Raw genomic sequence first — 9,994 nt, 5'->3', positions numbered from 1 at the left:
AAGCCATGGCTTAATGGTTAAAGAAGCTGCTTTGGAACCGAAAGGTTGCTGATCCAATTCCCTGGACTAGCAGGAATGGCTGAAGTGCTCTTGAGCAAGGCACCTAACCCCCAACTGCTCCTCAGGCTCCTGTGGGTATGTTGTACATCGCTCTGAATAAGAGTGTCTGCTAAATGTGTGTATCTATACATTTGTCAAGAATTCATTGCAAATCATGATCAAAATATTTTCTTTTTTGTCCAACTGCTAATTCAGTGAATGTATGAATTAGTCACATTATTTTAAACTACATTAAAAACTAGAAGGACACTCGGAGAGTGCAGACCTCCGCCAAGATCAATCGTCGACTCTTCTATGATATGCAAATATGCAACTACATCCACTTTATATATCTGAATATATTTCTAAAACTATTAGAATTATGTGCTTACATATGTATCCCAGAGGATTACTGATACCTGTGAATGTGGGTTGTGATATGGAGCCATCATATTTCTACACTGGCTATGTTTTGTCACTGTTACTGCCAACTTTACTGCCATCTACTGGGTTTTAAGATGTATGGCATTCTTGAGTGCAGACTTCCACCAAAGGCCAATGCCGTATCTCGCAACGTTAGCCAAAGTGAAATTAAGATCGTGGATCCACCCTGTGGCCCAGGTCCACTCCAAAATTTAAAGAGTTCTTCCTTGGTCCATGCTACTCCCTTCCACCAAGTTTCATGGAACTCGGGTGAGTAGGTTTTGCGCAGTCCTGCTTACAGCCAGACAAAAACAAAAAACAGACAAACAAACCACCTGAAAACATAAGCTCCTTGGCAGAGGTAACAATCAGATCTATACCAACAACCAATTAATTCTAAATTAACTCAGAAGAAAGCTTGAAGAGATTGTGTATAAGGGACAGATATGTGACTGCATGTGTACCAAGATTTGATCAAATTCTTCCATCACATGACTTCAGAGAGCCTTTCTGTGCCATTTCATTCCCAACTTCAGTGAAATGAGCGTCTATCATCTCTTTCGAACTCGCTGCACTCTGAATAACAGACAGTACAGAGTTATTAATGACTCAGGTTATTTTTCAGCTCTATTAAGCTCATGTTCTTTGTCTTATTATTCATGTCATTGCAATTACACTCACCCCCACAGTTACCTCATGAGCTATTTCAAACATAAAATTATGCACAATGGGGTTGTTGTTGTTGTTATTTCTCTGTGGACTACAATGTGTTTATAATTCCTATTGCCAATCTCAGACATATTGGTTGACTTCTTAATCATTTTTGAGGTGTCTGTGAGGGACAATTTTATAACTTTTTTTAAATTTGTTAGTAAAATAGTGGTAGCAGTGTCACATTTTTATAACACATTCCCAAGTCTTTCGTAATTTTTTTAAAATCAAAACTTTTATCAAATAATTTGCCAAAAAATATCCCAGAGGATTACTGGTACCCGTGAATGTGGGTTGTGATATGGAGTCACCATGTTTCTACATTGGCTATGTTTTGTTGCTATTACTGCCAACTTTACTGCCATCTAGTGGATTTTAAGATGTATGGCATTCTTGAGTGCAGAATTCCACCAAAGACCAATGCCGTATCTCGCATCGTTCAGTAAAATGAAACTAAGTTCATGGCTCCACCCTGTGACCCGGGTCCACTCCAAAATTTAAAGAGTTCTTCCTTGGCCCATGCTACACCTTTACACCAAGTTTCATGGTAATGCGGTGAGTAGGTTTTGTGCAGTCCTGCTTACAGCCAGACAAAAAAAACAGAGAGAAACAAACAAACCACCTGAAAACATGACCTCCTTGGCAGAGGTAACAATCAAATTTATCCAAAGAGGGAGGTTTCTGGTTCATTCCTGAGATCAGGTTACTGTTTTCCTCCACCTCTCAAAAAACAGGTGACTGGTGACCCTAAATTGCCCCAAGTCTGAATCAGTGTGTGAATGTGTATGCATCGTGTCCTGAGATAGACGGGCATCCCATCCAGGTGTATTCCTGCCTCACGCCCAGGAGGCTTCAGATCCACAAGGATAAAGTACTTACTGGAGATCAAGGAACGAATCCAAAAGCAATGGAAATTGTACAAGACAGATGAATTTTGCCATTTATTTCAGCATCACCTTTGTCATAGTTTGATGCTAAGGTAACTATCCGGGACTGTGTGAGTATAAACAGCATAAGAACAACAACAAAAAAAGAAATGAAAAGAAAGAACTCAGTCATCTCTATGTGATACAATTCCAGGCCTAGATTCTTTGGATTTCTTGTCTCCAAGGCAACACCAGAGTAGTCCTCTGAAGAGATGAAGGTTTGTGTTGGCATGGTAACGGCAAACCGGACTTGTTACACACCAGCTCTACTTTTGGCATCGGATAGAATCCGAGTCCGCCACAATGATTCCGATATGAATGTACCACCATCACAAAACAAATTAGCAATCCCCTCTCAAATGTCATTAATCTAACCTGGCTGCTTTGTATGACTTCAAGAGCCCCAGGCGAGGGCGGTTTAGTGTGCAGGAAGTGAGAAACTCACAAAGAGTGTGTGGGCGGGTGTTTGCTGCGATGCTCACTATGGAGCCCCGCATCAAAACATCTTTTTTCTTTTTTTCTCCCCATCAAAGTTTTCTACTACAGTCTTGACAAAATGCTCTACGACTCTTACATGTGAGACTCTGAGAATAAGGACGCACTGTAAATAAGAGCATAAAGTCCAACAACATTTCAAAGAAACTGTAACATTTATCTTATCTCATCTCATTATCTCTAGCCGCTTTATCCTGTTCTACAGGGTCGCAGGCGAGCTGGAGCCTATCCCAGCTGATTATGGACGAAAGGGGGGTACGGTACACCCTGGACAAGTGGCCAGGTCATCACAGGTAACATTTATGATATTAATAAAAAAATACAAACCGGAAATGTGTAATTAATTAAAAAATATTATTTCTTAGAAAGAAAGGTTTTAAAGTTTAAAGTGGCTTTTGGACATTTTATGTTTCATACCTTTTCACATTTTTTTTACATGATTCACTTATTTTTGCAGATGATTCTTTACATGATTCATTTCTTTTCACCTGATTCTTTACATGATTTTATCTTCATGTGTAATTTTTACATGTTTCAAATATTCTTACCTGCAATTTTTTTTGAATAACATGAGATTAAGTTCATTTCCACATGCGATTCTTCACTCATGATTTATTTTTACATGTGATTTTTACAGGACTCATTTCAAGTCAAGTCAAGTCAACTTTATTGTCAAATATGCTATACATGCTCGACATACAGCACAGATGAAATTTCAGTCCTCTCTGACCCACGGTGCAAACAGGCAATGCAATAAATAAAAATAGAATAACTGAAATAAACAATATAAACAGTATAAAACACTCTAGATAAGAAAATAGACACACACACACACACACACACATATATATATATATATATATATATATATATATATATATATATATATATATATATATATATACACACAGTGGGGCAAAAAGTATTTAGTCAGCCACCAGTTGTGCAAGTTCTCCCACTTAAAAAGATGAGAGAGGCCTGTAATTTTCATCATAGGTACACTTCAACTATGAGAGACAGAATGGGGGGAAAGAATCCAGGAAATCACATTGTAGGATTTTTAATGAATTAATTGGTAAATTCCTCTGTAAAATAAGTATTTGGTCACCTACAAACAAGCAAGATTTCTGGCTCTCACAGACCTGTAACTTCTTCTTTAAGAGGCTTCTCTGTCCTCCACTCGTTACCTGTATTAATGGCACCTGTTTGAACTCGTTATCAGTATAAAAGACACCTGTCCACAACCTCAAACAGTCACACTCCAAACTCCACTATGGCCAAGACCAAAGAGCTGTCAAAGGACACCAGAAACAAAATTGTAGACCTGCACCAGGCTGGGAAGACTGGATCTGCAATAGGTAAGCAGCTTGGTGTGAAGAAATCAACTGTGGGAGCAATTATTAGAAAATGGAAGACATACAAGACCACTGATAATCTCCCTCGATCTGGGGCTCCATGCAAGATCTCACCCCGTGGGGTCAAAATGATCACAAGAACGGTGAGCAAAAATCCCAGAACCACGCGTGAATGACCTGCAGAGAGCTGGAACCAAAGTAACAAAGGCTACCATCAATAACACACTACGCCGCCAGGGACTCAAATCCTGCAGTGCCAGACGTGTCCCCCTGCTTAAGCCAGTACATGTCCAGGCCCATCTGAAGTTTGCTAGAGAGCATTTGGATGATCCAGAAGAGGATTGGGAGAATGTCATATGGTCATCTCATCTCATCTCATTATCTCTAGCCGCTTTATCCTTCTACAGGGTCGCAGGCAAGCTGGAGCCTATCCCAGCTGACTACGGGCGAAAGGCGGGGTACACCCTGGACAAGTCGCCAGGTCATCACAGGGCTGACACATAGACACAGACAACCATTCACACTCACATTCACACCTACGGTCAATTTAGAGTCACCAGTTAACCTAACCTGCATGTCTTTGGACTGTGGGGGAAACCGGAGCACCCGGAGGAAACCCACACGGACACGGGGAGAACATGCAAACTCCGCACAGAAAGGCCCTCGCCGGCCCCGGGGCTCGAACCCAGGACCTTCTTGCTGTGAGGCGACAGCGCTAACCACTACACCACCGTGCCGCCGTCATATGGTCAGATGAAACCAAAATAGAACTTTTTGGTAAAAACTCAACTTGTGTTTGGAGGAGAAAGAATGCTGAGTTGCATCCAAAGAACACCATACCTACTGTGAAGCATGGGGGTGGAAACATCATGCTTTGGGGCTGTTTTTCTGCAAAGGGACCAGGACGACTGATCCATGTAAAGGAAAGAATGAATGGGGCCATGGATCATGAGATTTTGAGTGAAAACCTCCTTCCATCAGCAAGGGCATTGAAGATGAAACATGGCTGGGTCTTTCAGCATGACAATGATCCCAAATACACTGCCCGGGCAACAAAGGAGTGGCTTCGTAAGAAGCATTTCAAGGTCCTGGAGTGGCCTAGCCAGTCTCCAGATCTCAACCCCATAGAAAATCTTTGGAGGGAGTTGAAAGTCCGTGTTGCCCAGCGACAGCCCCAAAACATCACTGCTCTAGAGGAGATCTGCATGGAGGAATGGGCCAAAATACCAGCAACAGTGTGTGAAAACCTTGTGAAGACTTACAGAAAACGTTTTACCTCTGTCATTGCCAACAAAGGGTATATAACAAAGTATTGAGATGAACTTTTGTTATTGACCAAATACTTATTTTCCACCTTAATTTGCAAATAAATTCTTTAAAAATCAGACAATGTGATTTTCTGGATTTTTTTTTCTCATTTTGTCTCTCATAGTTGAGGTATACCTATGATGAAAATTACAGGCCTCTCTCGTCTTTTTAAGTGGGAGAACTTGCACAATTGGTGACTGACTAAATACTTTTTTGCCCCACTGTATATATAATGGTGCTTGAAAGTTTGTGAACCCTTGAGAATTTTCTATATATTTCTGCATAAATATGACCTAAAACATCATCAGATTTTCACACAAGTCCTAAAAGTAGATAAAGAGAACCCAGTTAAACAAATAAGACAAAAATATTATACTTGGTCATTTATTTATTGAGGAAAATGATCCAATATTACACATCTGTGAGTGGCAAAAGTATGTGAACATTTGCTTTCAGTATCTGGTGTGACCCCCTTGTGCAGCAATAACTGCAACTAAACGTTTCCGGTAACTGTTGATCAGTCCTGCACACTGGCTTGGAGGAATTTTAGCCCATTCCTCCGTACAGAACAGCTTCAACTCTGGGATGTTGGTGGGTTTCCTCACATGAACTGCTCACTTCAGGTCCTTCCACAACATTTCAATTGGATTAAGGTCAGGACTTTGACTTGGCCATTCCAAAACATTAACTTTATTCTTCTTTAACCATTCTTTGGTAGAACGACTTGTGTGCTTAGGGTCGTTGTCTTGCTGCATGACCCACCTTCTCTTGAGATTCAGTTCATGGACGGATGTCCTGACATTTTCCTTTAGAATTCGCTGGTATAATTCAGAACTCATTGTTCCATCAATGATGGCGAGTCGTCCTGGCCCAGATGCAGCAAAACAGGCCCAAACCGTGATACTACAACCACCATGTTTCACAGATGGGATAAGGTTCTTATGCTGGAATGCTGTGTTTTCCTTTCTCCAAACATAACGCTTCTTATTTCAACCAAAAAGTTATATTTTGGTCTCATCCATCCACAAAACATTTTTCCAATAGCCTTCTGGCTTGTCCACGTGATCTTTAGCAAACTGCAGATGAGCAGCAATGTTCTTTTTGGAAAGCAGTGGCTTTCTCCTTGCAACCCTGCCATGCACACCATTGTTGTTTAGTGTTCTCCTGATGGTAGACTCATGAACATTAACATTAGCCAATGTGAGAGAGGTCTTCAGTTGCTTAGAAGTTACCCTGGGGTCCTTTGTGACCTCGCCGACTATTGCACGCCTTGCTCTTGGAGTGATCTTTGTTGGTCGACCACTCCTGGGGAGGGTAACAATGGTCTTGAATTTCCTCCATTTGTACACAATCTGTTTGACTGTGGATTGGTGGAGTCCAAACTCTTTAGAGATGGTTTTGTAACCTTTCCAGCCTAATGAGCATCAACAACACTTTTTCTGAGGTCCTCAGAAATCTCCTTTGGTCGTGCCATGATACACTTGCACAAACATGTGTTGTGAAGATCAGACTTTGATAGATCTTTGTTCTTTAAATAAAACAGGGTGCCCACTCACACCTGATTGTCATCCCATTGATTGAAAACACCCGACTCTAATTTCACCTTCAAATTAACTGCTAATCCTAGAGGTTCACATACTTTTGCCACTCACAGATATGTAATATTGGATCATTTTCCTCAATAAATAAATGGACGAGTTTAATATTTTAATCCCAATTCCAAAAAAGTTGGGACAAAGTACAAATTGTAAATAAAAACAGAACGCAATAATTTTCAAATCTCAAAAACTGATATTGTATTCACAATAGAACATAGACAACATATCAAATGTCGAAAGTGAGACATTTTGAAATTTCATGCCAAATATTGGCTCATTTGAAATTTCATGACAGCAACATATCTCAAAAAAGTTGGGACAGGGGCAATAAGAGGCTGGAAAAGTTAAAGGTACAAAAAAGGAACAGCTGGAGGACCAAATTGCAACTCATTAGGTCAATTGGCAATAGGTCATTAACATGACTGGGTATAAAAAGAGCATCTTGGAGTGGCAGTGGCTCTCAGAAGTAAAGATGGGAAGAGGATCACCAATCCCCCTAATTCTGTGCCGACAGATAGTGGAGCAATATCAGAAAGGAGTTCGACAGTGTAAAATTGCAGAGTTTGAACATATCATCATCTACAGTGCATAATATCATCAAAAAATTCAGAGAATCTGGAAGAATCTCTGTGCATAAGGGTCAAGGCCAGAAAACCATACTGGGTGCCCGTGATCTTCGGGCCCTTAGACGGCACTGCATCACATACAGGCATGCTTCTGTATTGGAAATCACAAAATGGGCTCAGGAATATTTCCAGAGAACATTATCTGTGAACACAATTCACCGTGCCATCCGCCGTTGCCAGCTAAAACTCTATAGTTCAAAGAAGAAGCCGTATCTAAACATGATCCAGAAGCGCAGACGTCTTCTCTGGGCCAAGGCTCATTTAAAATGGACTGTGGCAAAGTGGAAAACTGTTCTGTGGTCAGACGAATCAAAATTTGAAATTCTTTATGGAAATCAGTGACGCCGTGTCATTCGGACTAAAGAGGAGAAGGACGACCCAAGTTGTTATCAGCGCTCAGTTCAGAAGCCTGCATCTCTGATGGTATGGGGTTGCATTAGTGCGTGTGGCATGGGCAGCTTACACATCTGGAAAGACACCATCAATGCTGAAAGGTATATCCAGGTTCCAGAGCAACATATGCTCCCATCCAGACGACGTCTCTTTCAGGGAAGACCTTGCATTTTCCAACATGACAATGCCAAACCACATACTGCATCAATTACAGCATCATGGCTGCATAGAAGAAGGGTCTGGGTACTGAACTGGCCAGCCTGCAGCCCAGATCTTTCACCCATAGAAAACATTTGGCGCATCATAAAACGGAAGATACGACAAAAAAGACCTAAGACAGTTGAACAACTAGAATCCTACATTAGACAAGAATGGGTTAACATTCCTATCCCTAAACTTGAGCAACTTGTCTCCTCAGTCCCCAGACGTTTACAGACTGTTGTAAAGAGAAAAGGGGATGTCTCACAGTGGTAAAAATGGCCTTGTCCCAACTTTTTTGAGATGTGTTGTCATAAAATTTAAAATCACCTAATTTTTCTCTTTAAATGATACATTTTCTCAGTTTAAACATTTGATATGTCATCTATGTTCTATTCTGAATAAAATATGGAATTTTGAAACTTCCACATCATTGCATTCCGTTTTTATTTACAATTTGTACTTTGTCCCAACTTTTTTGGAATCGGGGTTGTATTATGCACTAGCTCACGTGTTTACTTGCCTCCAGTAAAGGGGGACTAAATCTGGAACGGGATGTTCAACAGGGGCAAATGGGTCACGAACTTTTGGTCATATAGTTTATCTTTCTTCATAGTCTTGAAGACAGCATTATCAGTATGTTCATCAATATTGTAATGCATTACCTAAGATCGGTCATATAACAAAAATGTATGTTAATGTCATTTGATGGTTTATTTGTTTACATAATAATAATTATTATTATTATTTTTATTATTATTATTATTGGGCGGCACGGTGGTGTAGTGGTTAGCGCTGTCGCCTCACAGCAAGAAGGTCCTGGGTTCGAGCCCCGGGGCCGGCGAGGGCCTTTCTGTGTGGAGTTTGCATGTTCTCCCCGTGTCCGCGTGGGTTTCCTCCGGGTGCTCCGGTTTCCCCCACAGTCCAAAGACATGCAGGTTAGGTTAACTGGTGACTCTAAATTGACCGTAGGTGTGAATGTGAGTGTGAATGGTTGTCTGTGTCTATATGTCAGCCCTGTGATGACCTGGCGACTTGTCCAGGGTGTACCCCGCCTTTCGCCCGTAGTCAGCTGGGATAGGCTCCAGCTTGCCTGCGACCCTGTAGAAGGATAAAGCGGCTAGAGATAATGAGATGAGATTATTATTATTATTATAGTAGCAAATGGCCAACAAGGTGTGTCCACGACTCCTGAAGACCTGCACTGCTGAACTGGATGAACCACTCCAACGCATCTTCAACCTCAGCCTGCAGCTGGGGAGAGTGCCAACCCTCTGGAAGACATCATGTATTATTCCAGTTCCCAAAAAGAATCGGCTCAGTGAGCTGAACGACTTCCAACCGGTGGCACTCACTTCACATCTGATGAAGATGTTGGAGCGGCTCTTCCTCAGCTTCCTCAGACCCCAGGTACAACATGCCCAGGACTGTCTGTAGTTTGCATACCGGGCAGGTGTTGGTGTGGAAGACGCCATCCTCTACCTGCTACACCAAGCCCACTCGCATCTGGATAAGGGAAATGGCACAGTGAGGATCCTCTTCTTGGACTTCTCAAGTGCCTTCAACACCATCCAGCCCCTACTGCTTCAGGACAAACTGAACAGGATGCGAGTGGACCCCTGCCTGGTCACCTGGATCTCCAGCTACCTCACTGACAGGCCGCAGTACGTCAAGCTGAAGGACATCATGTCTGACACTGTAATTAGCAGCACCGGAGCACCCTAGGGCACAGTGCTGGCCCCTCTTCTCTTCACCCTGTACACCGCGGACTTATGCTACAACTCGGAGCTGTGTCACATTCAGAAGTTTGCTGATGACACAGCCATCGTTGGGTGTATCAGTGACGACAGAGAGGAGGAGTATAGGAGCCTGGTGAGGGACTTTGCTGTGTGGTGCAACAGGAACCATCTGCAGCTCAACAC

Source organism: Neoarius graeffei, chromosome 26, assembly GCF_027579695.1.
Source record: "Neoarius graeffei isolate fNeoGra1 chromosome 26, fNeoGra1.pri, whole genome shotgun sequence".
NCBI lineage: Eukaryota > Metazoa > Chordata > Actinopteri > Siluriformes > Ariidae > Neoarius > Neoarius graeffei.
This window is presented reverse-complemented; position numbering follows the sequence as displayed.